At 49.5% G+C, this 12,235-nt stretch overlaps 1 protein-coding gene across 1 annotated transcript in view; it reads right to left on the bottom strand.

Moving 5' to 3' along the window:
* The window catches only part of LOC125997363 (glutathione S-transferase Mu 2-like), a 436,713-nt gene that overhangs the window by 358,506 nt on the left and 65,972 nt on the right, over positions 1 to 12,235 (bottom strand). The gene's annotated exons all lie outside the window — the stretch shown is intronic.

The following is a 12,235-nucleotide window of genomic DNA, read 5'->3' as shown; positions in this document are numbered from 1 at the left end:
AAACATGGGATGGGGGCACAGAACACAGGGAACACTGGACATGGGACAAATGGTATAATCTCGACACTCTGAGCTCTCTCTCTCTATGGATGTCATTTCTATGATCACTCTGAGGGGCAGTAGAAAATCAGGGTTCAGAGACTTGAGTTTCTTTGGCTTTGCAATCTGAATGAAAGCTGTCTAGAACCAAGTTACTCTAAAGGAAGGTTGACCCTTCCTCCGAAAGCACCTTATCCCCCAGAGTAACCCCAGAGCCAAGTCCTGAGACTTGTGGGGGAGGTGGAAGGCCCATGGATGTCCTTGAGCTAGGAGAACTAAAATTCTGGCTGGTCCTATTGCAGGGGTCTGCTGTCTCCTCATCCCATATGGCCAGAGGTGGAAGTTGGTGCCACATCACTCAGCACCCCTCACTCCACATCCTCCTTTCCCTCAAAGTCACATGGATTGGGACTGAAGTAGTAGCACAGTGGATATGACATTTTCCGAGCACATGATGGACTCAGATCTGATCCCCAGCACCTCATATGGTCCCCAGAGCTCTTCCAGGAATGAGTACATTGCCAGAAATAAGCCCTGAGTATTGCCTGTTGTAGCCCCCAAACCAAAAGAAATCACATGGAACTTCCCACGAGGTGTCAGCACCTCAGACTGAAAGAGGACTCTGCTCCATTCCCAGGGTCACCCCCACACTTATTCAAAACTTCCTCAGACCCATACATGGTCATTTCTAGTGCTAGTCTGGAGTACCCCCACACACACCCTGATTCAGAATCTAATCCTCGAGATCCAAGTTGAGACTGGGGTCACTTCTCTTTTTCCGGACTCCTAAACCTACATAGTGTCATTCTTGGAATCTGAAAGTCCCTAGAAAGCGGCATAGCAGGCCCACCCCCACCCCATCGTGGTTAGCATCAGAGTTCAGCCTCTGTCCCCAGAACCCGCAGGGCCACTTCACGAGGAACAGGAGCGGTCCTTATCATCTCTCTTCCCAGCCACAGTCAACAGGAAGAAGGCCAAGGCAGTGGGTGGCAGCAGGGCCTCAGTCTCTGCTCAGGAGCATGGAATCAGGGTGTGAAAGGGTCTGTCTCCCCAGGGATCCAGAGCCTCAGCAGGGATCCTGGGATCTAGGGATCCAGAGGTCTCAACACACTAGCCCTGTGGATGCTACTGAGTGAGAGCTAAACACCTCTGGGGTCCTGAGAGATGGTGCAGGGTTAAGACTTGCCTTGCATATGACCAGCCCCAACTGGATATGCCCCAGCACTGGATATGGTCCCCTGAGCAACAGGAGTGAGCAGAGAACCAGAATTCAGCTGTTAGGCCAGCTAGGTGGCTGCCTACAGGGGCAGAGGCCAGAGGTTGCATCTTGCAGACTGAAACAGGAGCAGGTGGGGGGCCAGAGTGCTGCTCAGGGTCCAGAAACGAATCTGGGAGCAACCCAGAGATTTCAGATCTCCTCCTAGTGCAAGTGGGGGGTGAGGTGTGATGGGAACACCCAATGGATGCATTTACTCAAGAAATGAATGTCAGAGGAAAATGGATTTTGGGGACTCAGGCAACAGGAAACTCCCCTGTGACCAAAAAGAACCCTGTCCATGCCAGACATGAGGCTGAGAGTTGTTGGGACCCTCTGTGCTCATTTTAAGGATATGTGCACAGATATCTGAGAAGAAACCATGTCCAAGAATATTTGTAGGATCTGGAGCCATGCATGGTCAGGCTCACCCTCAGGATCAGGAAGGACAAGTCTCAGCTCTGCCACCTGCCGGCTGTGGATGGGGCACTAAGCACCCAGTGCTTACAGTGGGGGAGCACAGGAGAGAGGTGGGGTGCTTGACCTTGCACTGACAGAGGTGTGCTGAGCACCAGTCAGGGTGACAGAGGCCTCTCCTGTTCGCTGGCCTTTCCAAGAACCTACTTGGCCCCTCTCCCGTGCCCAGCCAGGCTCCAGGCCTGTGTGGGGGAGACTGTGTCTTGGCCCGGGGGCACAGAGGCTTCACACCATGGCAGGGAAATTGCTGGGCTGAGGGTGTGTGGGCAGCCACAGTGACCATCTCTCTACAGGACGGATGCGGCTTTGCTGACAGAGAGTCTGCGGCCAGGACATGCCAGCGGTGCAGGTCTGAGGTCAGCAGTGGGGAGCCAGGCCCACCACGGCCTCGCCACTCCTGGCCTAGACCCCGTCAGGGGCATCTGCTTCCAATCAGCTGCCCCCTAGGTCCCCACCATGCAGAAGGGATACCGTGGGCAATGAAGGTGGAGCAGGCTGCAAAGACGCAGGTCAAGAGGAAAGGACAGGAAATGAAGGGTTGTTGCCATTCTCCAACTTCCTTATGCACAGTCTAGCCCTCAGTCTGTCTGACTCAGGCTGCCTTGTTGCAAGCCTTGGCTTGGTCCCATGCTCCAGGCCCTGGGGGCTTTTCCCTGGACATACTGACCCTCATCCTTCAGCCGACATCCCACCACTTCAGCAAAATCTCCTGACTTTGCTGTCTGGTCCCCCATTATGCAACTGCGGAGAACAGAGTGCTCAGTCCCCACAAATCTCTCCGTGCTGCTCGTCGTGCCATCTCCCTTTTAGACTAGAAGCTCTGGGCTGTGAGGAAGCATGTCTAATTTCCAGGGACTGTCTCTCTGGAATTTAAGTCAGGGCCCAGCATAGATAAGCAGCTCAAAAAGTACTTGCTGAAGAAAACCAACTGTATTATGAACAACCTTGCAACCACAGCATTTAAACAAAGTAATTTAAATAAACATACATATTTGATGAATTAATGAATAGTGCCTCATCATCTTTCTACCAGTTTCCTTCTAGAATCTTCCATTTTGTTAATCTGCCACTCAATCTTTGCAAAAATGCCAAAATTCTTTTTATAGGCTAAAAATTGAGGATGTAAGTTTCCCTAAACCAAGGGGCTGAATAAGTACAGAGGCAAAAGTATGTATAGAGGGAAAAAAAAAGGGAAGAGCTGGAGAAATAGCACAGCAGTAGAGTGTTTGCCTTGCACAAAGCCAACCTAGGACAGACAGTGGTTCGAATCCCGACATCCCATATGGTCCCCCCGAGTCTTCCAGGAGTGATTTCTGAGTGCTGCCAGTACTGCCAGGTGTGACCCAAATCCCAAAAAAAAAAAAAGGAACTCAGAGATAAGAGGGCCAGTATTGGGGGCACCATAAAACCATGTCCTAGAGCCAGGGTCTTTTATAAATCACCCATACATTCACCTGGAAGCAGTCTCCTTTGGAAGAAAAAGTCAGGGTAAATGCCAACTCCTATAGTGTTACACTATTTGGAGAAAGGGGGTGGCAGTGGACCACTTCTTTACCACTTCAGCTGGTCCTCACCCTCTCCTGACCCTCAGAGAACCCCCTGCTCCTGGAGGAAGGACTTTTGACAGCTGTTTGTGCTAGAGTTCAAGCATATACCACTACCCTTCGTGCCACTTCAGGCAGCTTCCTACATTTTTTGAGCCTGAGTCTCCTCATCTATAAAATGGTGTAGACACAGGATTGATCCCAGCAGAATGAACCTCTGAAGATCAAAGAGCCTGGTCCCAAGGACTGTTTGTGCACTTGCAGGAGGCCCATTTGGGGAGGGACAGGCCTTGTCCCTTCCCTGGAAGTACCTGGGGGCAGGGACCAGGTCTCATATTCATCTTCTGTGTAGTTAGTGTATGAATTCATTGCAGCACTCAGCATACTAGCTAGGATACAGAGCACCCAGAACTCACTGACTGTACCCAGAAGATATATATGTACATCTATATATATACATATATATGATTGTATGTATATAGACATATATACAATAAAATTGTAAGGAACGATGAAACCATACAGTTTGCTGCAACTTAGATGAAACTAGAGGATATCAGGTTAAGTAAGAAGATACTAGATGAGGTTCAGAGTGATTTGACCTCATTGGGTAGAGTCTTACATGCTGACCTGAGTTAAATCCCCAACACTTCATATGGTCCCTCAAGCCTACCAGGAATGATTCCTGAGCACAGATCCAGGAGTCAGCCCTAAGCATAGCTTGGTAGGGCCCGAAAATTAAACAAACATACCAGATGATCTCACTTATCTGTGGTACATAGAATAACAGGGCAAGAGAATGTAAGATATCAAAGGGGTGATGCCTAGATTATCCTTAACCCTAGATAATAGAAATATCTAGGGGAGATACCTAGATAAAGAAAGGGCCAATGGAGCCAGAGCGATAGCACAGCGGTAAGGCATTTGCCTTAATGCGGCCAACACAGGACGGACCGTGGTTGGATTCTCAGCATCCCATATGGTTCCCTGAGCCTGCCAGGAGCGACTTCTGAGCACAGATCCAGGAGTAACCCCTGAGCACCACTAGGTGTGACCCAAAAAGGGGGGAGCAGGAAGAAAGTAAACCAGGGAGTAAGGGGTGAAAGAGGAAGATGGGAGGTAACGGAACAGGAACAGGGATAGGGGAAACAGCCTTGGTACGTCAGTGGTATGAATAGAGGTACAGTCTTCTAAACCAGGGGTCTTCAAACTTTTTAAAGTGGGGGCCGGATTACGGTCGCTTAGAGAGCTGGAGGGCCGGACTATATGAGCTACTAATTCCTACTCACACTGCACATATCTTATATAAATAAAATGAAAACCATTTATAAATAAACAGATCACGCGCCAGTATTTCAATGGGAACTGTGGGCCTGCTTTTGGCTAATGAGATGGTCAATGTCCAGTTCCATATTTGTCACTGCCAGCCGTAACAAGTGATGCAAGTGGGCATCAGTTAATCTTGATCTGGTTGGAGATTTCAGATGTTTCATTCTTGAAAAAGTCTGTTCACAGGCATAAGTGCTACCAAAGATGGTTACCATTTTGAGTGCATGGTTCCTGATATTTGGATATACACTGAGTGTATATGCTGGCAGGTATCTCGGCAACCAAACAGCGCTCACTGCTGGCGGGCCGGATCAGACTCCTCTGCGGGTCGCATGTGGCCCTCGGGCCGTAGTTTGAAGACTCCTGTTCTAAACCATACAAACAACAACCCTGAAAGCATGAATATCAAACTAAAAATAATAACAGCCTAACTTTAACATGTGCCCATCCAGAATGCAGGGTTGGGACTGGAAGGGAACCTGGGGACACTGGTGAAGGGAAGTTGACGCTGTGGTGGGATCGATGCTAGAATGCTTTGTGCATGAAATTCGGCAATGAATAACTTTGTAAATCATGGTGCCTTAACAAAAAAATAATTTTACTAAAAAATAAAATACTTTTCCTAGATAGAATTAATTGTATAATTTATAAAGTTACATGCAATGGTTTAAAAAAAAAAAAAAAGAAGAAGGCTGGAGCAGTAGTACACCAGGTAGGATGCTTGCCTAATTTGGGTTCAATCCCCAGCCCTTCATATGGTCCAGAAGTAGGCCCTGACACTGCTGGATATGGCCCCAAAACTAAACAAGCAAACAAACAGAAAAGCTGGTGTTAGCTGGATGATGATAAAAAACCCCAGGTGTCTTGCAGAAGGCCCCTTTTCCACCTGTGTCCTGGAGCTGGTGGGTGAAGAATAGCAATGGGAAACAGAAGGGAGATCGAGAAAGAATCAGGCTACGAATGAAAGAGCAATAAAGGTCAGAAACGGGGTGATGAGGAGGGGTGGCTGTGGAGGGTAGGGGAAGCAAATCCAAAAGAGACAGAGAACAGAGCTGACCTTTATGGCAGAGTGGCCCCTGAGCTAAAGAAACAGGAGAAGCTGTCTGGAAGGGGATCTGAGAATTATCCGAGTAGATGTGAGAAGAAGGGGGAGGTGAGGCTGCCAAGGAACTGAGAAAGCAGAGCCACTGCTGTGTGAATGCGGAGCTCTAGGAGAGGAGACTGTCGAGTCCATCCTGGGCTGCATTGCTTCCTTTCCCTTCCAGTTCCCCTGACAACAGCCATCTCAAAGAGAGCCTGGAACCGAGCTCGAACTCGTGACTGGTCAACAGCGGCTGGACAAGTGGATGAAAGGATTTCTGGGGCTGCAGAGACAGGACAGAAGGTCAAGCAAGCACTTGACTTACATGCAGCTTGGTTCAATCCCCCACACCACCGCCAAGTGCAACCTTCAAGACCCCCATGCCAGGCAGAGGTGGCTCAGGGGTCCCGGTACTTAGTGCTTGAATAGCAGCAGATGCCAGCCTGGTTAACCAAGAGGGGCCCTAGATTCTACTGAGATGCTTGACATCCACAAAAGGATTTGATCTGCTACATTATCTATTTTCCTGTCTCTTTACAGAGATAGATAGGTACAGGGGCCACACTTGGTAGGTCTCAGGGCTCAGAACTCTCAGACACAGGCCTGTGATGCTGGGGAGCCCTGGATCACACATAGCACTGATGTGGGAATGGTTGAATGTGTGTCTGGGGTGGGACTTGGGGTCTTGCATATTCTCTGTCCACATTCTACCCCCTGAGCTCTCACCCAACCCCTCTGTGGCCTTCTCAGCATGTCTCTCTGCTCTCACTAAAGGTAAATCCAAGGGTCCAACACAGCTCACAAACTCTGCCCCCACCTGTCCCCTGGGAACCTGGGGGGCCACCCCCATCCTTTCTCCCTACCCTGAGCCAGGGCCAGACACTAGTGTCCAACTGGCCAAGTCTGGATCAAGGCCTCGCCTGTTTGCCCTGCATGCATGTTTTTATTTTCTTAGGTGCCGAATTAGAACGTGTGGTTGGTGTCTAAAAATAAACACACCCACCTGTGACCTGGGCTCCAGTTCCTTTGCAGAGGCCTTGCACAGGGCTGTCTGCACCCCCACCCTGGGACCTGGTGCAGCAGGGCTCTCCCCTGCCTCCTCTACTGCCCTAAGTCTCTCTTCCTTCCTCCTGCCTGGCCCGGAAGAGGCTGAGTGAGCCCCTAAGTGGGGACTGCAGCCCCTAGTCCACACCCTTCCAACAAGATCCAATGGTATGACCTCAAGATGAGCCCCCCTATGTCTTCCCACTGTCCTAGTCTTCCGGTTTCTGGCCATAGCCCACAGTGGGAACCCACTTATACTCTCTGTCTGAGTAGTCTCAAGGCCACTTTGTTTTTTGTTTTATTTTTTTTTGTTTTTGGGTCACACCCAGCGGTGCTCAGGGGTTACTCCTGGCTGTCTGCTCAGAAATAGCTCCTGGCAGGCACGGGGGACCATATGGGACACCGGGATTCGAACCAACCAACTTTGGTCCTAGATTGGCTGCTTGCAAGGCAAACACCGCTGTGCTATCTCTCCGGGCCCTCAAGGCCACTTTGGTGCCAGCACCTCCTGCTGCTTCATAGAAGGACTTCTGGACCCCCAGTCTCTGCAGGGGGCATCCCCTCCACAACCAACTACGCATCTTCCTGGCTTTCTGCTCTTACTACCAGGCTGCAAGCACAGAGCTGGCACAGAGCAGGCATGGAGCCAACCTCCCCAGGCTAGCCTCCCAGCCTGGCTCAATGCACAGTTGGAAAGAATGAATCCAAGAGCAGTTGGGAGCAGAAAAATATCCCCAGGTAATCCCATAGAAAATGAGACTTTTGCTGATGGCCCTCTAAAGGATACCTTTACCCTAACACCCACACAACACGCTTAGCCTTGGAGGTCTCAGATTGGGGCCTCTTGAGTAAATTGGGGCCTTCTTGAGTAAAATAAGAAAATGGGGGGCTGGAGAGATAGCATGGAGGTAAGGTGTTTGCCTTGCAATCAGAAGGTTGTTGGTTCGAATCCCAGCATCCCATATGGTCCCCTGAGCCTGCCAGGAGCGATTTCTGAGCAGAGCCAGGAGTAGCCCCTGAGCGCTCTCAGGTGTGACCCAAAAACCAAAAAAAAAAAGGGGGGGGGAGGGACAAATAGTATCTTTGGAGATCACACACAAGTTCATACATGTGCACACATGGAGTCATGTGCACACATGTCTGCACTTTTCCCACTGCATCTTCTTTCACCTCTCCCTGGGACCCACCCACCCTCATATTCTAGGCCTTTCCTGATCCCTCTCTCACTAACACTTGTGCTAAGTGTTGAACCTGGGGAACGAAGGTGAAACTGGAGTTTCACTGCCAGAGAATCCAGAGGCCCCAGCAGGACAGAAATTGATGGTCTAACCCGGGAGCTTTCAGGGGCCCCATGACTGTCCTGGGGCCTGAGGGCCTGCAGGAGAGCAGCTGCCCAGCACCCCTGGTGAGTTCAGACATGCTCCCCTAGACACACAGAGCTGTAAGCCTGGGTAGCCCCAATTCTCCTGGGATTGCCAGCTTGCCTCTTTGTCTGTTTGTCTGTCTGTCTCTGCCTCTGATCTCTATTCTGTACCACCAGGTCCCAGGGCCATCCTGTGACACTAAAGTACTCAAAGGGAAAGAGCTAGCTAGCAGAGACCCCTAGGGGATCCCTCACACCCCTGTAGAACAAGTTCCTCTTCTGCTGGTCACTGTATTCACACCAAATGCAAACCCCTTTGGGCAAAGGGTCCCCCCTCCCCCCCCCCCAGACAGTACTTACGCCCAAAGGCCAGGTACAACACCCAGAGAGCAAAGCTCCGCTCTCTAAACGTTGCTTCTTGGTCCCATGTCATTTTATAATTTTATTGTATTGTGTTCATTTGTAGTTTGGGTGACATCGATGGGGCTGACCCAAATGATTCAAGAGATTGTGGGTGATGGGATAGAGCTCCAGCCCTCTACATGCAAAGCAATTGAAGTCTCACCCCAAACTATCTATTGCATACTATGTTTTAAAGGTGCTCAGACTCCTGAGTTCAGAATTTTTTTTTTGGCCTTGCCCTAACTGTACCCCCATTCTAGCCAGGGCCAACACACTGGGCAGGAAATCAGCTCAAGTCCCAGAGCCTGTCTTGGTCAGCCTTGGGATATTGGGGCGTCCATGGGAGGGGCTGGGAAGCACGTGGGCTCAGCAGAGGGACCAACCCTCCTGGCGCCACCACAGCTGAGGTCAGGCTCCAGGGGACCTTAATCTGAATTCTTGTTGGCTTCCTCTGGCTCTATCTCCTGCAGCCCAGGTTACCATAGCCCGCCCATTAATCACCTCCCTTCATGGTTCCCTCAGGAATGTGTGGGCTCATAAAAGTTAGCCCTGGGTTAAACAAATAAACCAACCTGGAGGCTCCGAGTCAGGATTTGGCCTCGCTCCCCTACCCCACCCTGAGACTTTAGAACCGATGCCTCCCCTAACCAAACAGGAATTAGCTGTGTCCTAAGAGAACCATTTTACTTACTTGAGATTCAGGTAGAGAGGTGGGCACCAGATATCTGAAGGAGCCTTCTCTGTGCCCACCAGCATCTTGATTCTACTCTTCACCCCCAATCTGGGGCTATGCCCTTCACTTCTCCTTTCAGGGAGATATAGGAATGTTGTGCCTTTAAATTTTGCCCCAAGGAAGTGGGGGAGGCCAGAGACATTGGGGTTTCCAAGCCCTATTCTGAGTCTTTACTCTTTCTGAATTCCCAACAGGAAGCCCCTGGAAAGTCTCACTGGACTGACTTAGAGGACTCTGAAGAAGGGAAGGGGAGCCCCTCAAGTCTGAGTGACTCTAAACAGCAGAGAGATACCCAGTCCTGGACCCTCACCAGAACAGAAGGGTCCACAGTGGGACAGAGGGCTGTGGGGATGCTCGGGCACCCCATATTGTGCTCCACCAACCAGATCTGTTGTCACACGCCCACCCTAGGACCCCAGATTTTGAAGGCAGTTCCAGCCACTCGCCGTATTTTAGACAGCAGACAGGTGTGGTTCAAAAACATAGGAAGGAGGGAGGGAATGAGGGTGAGAAAGAGGGAGGAAGGAAGGGAATGAGGGTGAGAAAGAGGGAGGAAGGAAGGGAAGGAGGGAGGGAAGGAAGGAGGGAGGGAAGGAAGGAGGGAGGGAAGGAAGGAAGGAAGGAAGGAAGGAAGGAAGGAAGGAAGGAAGGAAGGAAGGAAGGAAGGAAGGAAGGAAGGAAGGGAGGAAGGGAGGGAGGGAAGGAAAAAAGGGAAAGGGAGGGAGGAAGGGAAGGAGGGAGGAAGGAAGAAAGGAAGGAAGGAAGGGAAAGGAAGGAAGGGAAGGAAGGAGGAAGGAAGAAAAGAAAGAAGGAAAGAAGGAAGGAAGGAAGGAAGGAAAAAAGGAAGGAAGGAAGGGAAGGAGGGAGGGAGGGAAGGAGGGAGGGAGGGAAGGGGGGAGGGAGGGAAGAAGAAGAAAATTTCCAAGGACCTGCTCATGGCTGGATTATATCAGCTCTGTGCAAAATCACTGGTGTCTGCTGATAAACATTCCAAGGAGCTTTGTGCGAGTATTAGGTTGAGTAAAGGAAGAAAGAATTATTGACTTTTGTAACTCATTGGAGAGCACACTTGCATTCAGTTCCAGAACCAAGAGTAAATAAATAGATATACAGTAATAACAAATTGCTAAGCTTAACTGCTATATTTAACAAAATCTTTCCAAACATGGAATTTGTGGTGGGGAAAATAAGAAAATAGATTTTAAATGCTATTTCCTTAATATACAAAGAATTCCTACATCTCAAGAAGTTAAAAAAAAAATAAATGACTCTCCCTACAAGAAAAATGGCCAAAAGCCAATAACAGAGGATTTAAAAAAGAAATAAAGAATTAAAATAGAAAGCAAACAGGAAAATAGCGACTCATTTTGAATGGCATTGAACAAAATGTTAATATCGTGTTCCACTTACAACCACCCCATGAAAAAAAAAAAAAAGCAAAAATAAATAACTAGCCCCCACTCTTCTTCAGTACCCAATTTAAAAGAGAAGGCAGTAGTGTAAGGGTGATAACACTACAAGGCTGGTGTGTGTGTGTGTGGGGGGAACTGCAGAAGAAATTGCCCTCCCAGCACCCCACCAGCTCAGACTGGGAGGTAGAAGGAGAAAAAGAATTTCCCTGAGCCCCAAGTTGTCAGTGAGGGATCCCTTCACTCCTTTCCCTCCCCTCCCCTTCCTCAGGCTCCTCCTGACCTATTTTGTTGTTGTTGTTTTATTTTGAGGTCACACCTGGCAAAGGAGGTGCTCAGGGGTTAAGCCTGGCTCTACGCTCAGAAGTCGCTCCTGGCAGGCATGGGGACCATATGGGATGCTGGGATTCAAACCGCCATCCCTCCAGTGTTGGCTGAATGCAAGGCAAATGCCTTACCACTGTGCTATTGCTCCGGCCTCTTCTCCTGCCCCATTGGAATACTCTGGCACACCCAAATAGTCTGTTGCATGGACCTTGAGAAAAAGAAAAGAGATGCTCAATGACTACTAGCCTGCAGTTTGACCCCTAAAAAGAATATAGAGCTAGCATTATCTATTCAACACTCTGCCACAGCCTTATCTCCTTCCATCTTTGCTCACGCTGTTCCCTGCCTTCTGCTGCCTTTTTCTCCAGCCAGCAAAGCACACTCATGCCCCCCCCCCCCCCAGTCAGAGCTGCCACAGAGCACAAGACAGAAGGCAATCAAGACTCAGTTTTCCTTGGAAAAAAACAGAAAATCTGTCTGGGCAGGGATGACTCAGTGTGTCACAAATCGCCCTGTATCTGCTCTTGAAGGATAAGTGGGTTTATTGCGGAAGTGTACTCAGGGGCCACCACACAAGGGAATATCCTATTTACCAGGCACCAACAGTCTATAATTTTCTTTTACCCTAATAACAAGCATTCTGTTCTTGTCTCTTATCAAATAGTTTCTCATAACCATGTATAGGGCCAGAGCATAGTACAGCAGGTAAGGCACTTGCCTTGCATGCAGATAACCTGGCTTTGACCCCAGCACTCCAGTCGGTCCCCTGAGCATTGCCAGGAGTGATCCCTGAGCACAGAAAACCAGGAGTAAATCCTGAGCATCGCTGGGTATGGCCCAAATGACAACAACAAAGATGAAGAAAATTTCTCTTGGAACCATGTAGACAAGTTGGATTTGGAGAACACACGAGCCCATCAACTTCCCAGCTTGCTGGCTTCTGAATTATCTGTTTTTCTCCCATTGACTCTGCCTCTCAGCTATGGGCCAGTGCCAGCAGGTGTGGGAACTCAGATAGAGGACAATTTAACTTGGGGCCTGTTTTCACCCCTACCTCATCTTGAGCCTTCATCAAACTCTCTTCACTGGCTTCCAGCCCTTACCTGGGGGTATAGCCTCAACTGTGGGTGACCCTCATATCCCTGTGTGCCTGTTCCTACCCTGTTTCCCTGAAAATAAGACAGTGTCTTATATTAATTTTTGCTCCCAAAGATACGCTAGGTCTTATTTTC

Source organism: Suncus etruscus, chromosome 19 (genome assembly GCF_024139225.1).
Source record: "Suncus etruscus isolate mSunEtr1 chromosome 19, mSunEtr1.pri.cur, whole genome shotgun sequence".
Taxonomy (NCBI): Eukaryota; Metazoa; Chordata; class Mammalia; order Eulipotyphla; family Soricidae; genus Suncus; species Suncus etruscus.
The sequence above is the reverse complement of the archived record's forward strand: the minus strand, read 5'-3'. Positions and strand labels throughout refer to the sequence as shown.